Here is a 1713-nt window from a genome sequence, read left to right as displayed (position 1 = left end):
GTGTTGGAGCTTCCCCACTGTGCTGCACCACTGGCTGCACTGCACACAGGCAGGCAGGTACTTTCTCAGCCTGCTGCACAGTGTCGAAAGGGGCAGGAACTCTGCAGGCTCCCCTGTGGTGCTGCTCCACCCAAGCTCTGGGTTGTTGGCTTCCCTGACATCACAGGCTGTGCTGCACCCTGCCTCCTGAGGCTGGGTTAAAGAGTGGACATCAGGGGAAGGAGGGGGAGCCCTGAGACCTTGGCTATTGCTGCTACTGGAAGAATGGGGGCAACAGTGAATAGGAGTCTTGCAGGTTGCATGTGGCCAATGGGCCATCAGTTGGACAGCCAGTTGGAGTTATTCTGAGGTGCATTACTTTCCTGCCTTCAGTGGGTGCAGTTCTTGTCTCCCTAGCCCTTTTCCACAGTTTACAAACCTAGAACAACAATTTATTTCACTTGAGATATTTAGAGTTAAGCCATGTTTGACTTGAGCTTTTGTGTTGTGCATATGCATTCTAACAAAAAGCATTGTATGTGGCAGTGCCTCCCAGGCATTAACACCTTTATAACAGGAGCCGAACCAGAGAAGAGTTTACAAAAGTGACTGCAGTGATGCTTGCTAGCAGTCAATACTTCAGTGCATAGACTCGCCTTCCCACTGCGTGCCATATATTCAGTCTGCTTGGTTTCTGCACAAGGGCAGGATGAGATATTTTAATTGTACAAATGGGACAATGCATAATTAACTAGGGGGGAAAATCAGTATTGCATTTCATTTGGAACAGCTGTGCTTTGAGGCATTAGCTCATATTTTTGGCACGTGATCAGCTCAGTAAAGAGTTAGTAGGAGAGACCTGAGAACAGTGCGCTGTGCTGTGTGCCCCTGCAGACCTCAGTCATGTAGTTTTGCTTCCTTGAGCAGAAACATACGGATCAGCAGCTGTACCACACACAGCTCTTTGTATCAGGTGATGCTCCTCCAGAACATACTGCCACTGACTCCTTACAGTTCACTTCAGGGTGGTGTGGAAACTGGATACTAATGTTCTTTTATAACTGTATCGTGAGTCCTGTTTTCTACAGTTGTAAGCTTATAAAATAAAATAAAATTGAATTAAATTGAATTTTAAAAAATAGAGGGCAGCCTCTGCATAGGACAAACCAGAGGTCAGTATAATCCTGCAGTCTATATCCAGCAGTGGCCAACACCAGAAGATTCCAAAGAAGGTGCTAGGATTGTTGCAATGGATGATAATGAAATAACCTTGAGATCTGCTAACTGACAAGTCACTCGTATGTGTATCAGGTGTATCTGTTGCTATTACTCTTTCTTTCTCCCCCAACCTCTCCCCTTCAACTGACTGTTTTAGGCCATTTTTATGTCTCTATGTCTATTCACTGCAGAAGGAGTATTATTCGCTTAAGGAAAATTAAGGTTCGTTGTGCACCATGTCAGCTCTTTCCAAAATATGGAAGATATGAGTAGAAAGGTGAAACCTCCAAGAACCAAGACACAGGCTCAACCAAACAAAATGTAGATGTTAGAAGACAAGGAGATGCCCAGCTAAGGCAATGCACCCCGCCCACTCCTCCCAACAACAACAACCACCTGATGTCTACCCATTCTATCTTTGCCCTAAGAGATTCCCTCAAGGAGATCAGGGTTTATAACCCAGATACCTTGTTCTGGGCAGACCCAAATCCTCAGACTGACCAGGACCTCTCCATT

The sequence above is a fragment of the Gavialis gangeticus genome, unplaced genomic scaffold (genome assembly GCF_001723915.1).
Source record: "Gavialis gangeticus isolate Ggan-Ray unplaced genomic scaffold, GavGan_comp1, whole genome shotgun sequence".
Taxonomy (NCBI): Eukaryota; Metazoa; Chordata; order Crocodylia; family Gavialidae; genus Gavialis; species Gavialis gangeticus.
This window is presented reverse-complemented; position numbering follows the sequence as displayed.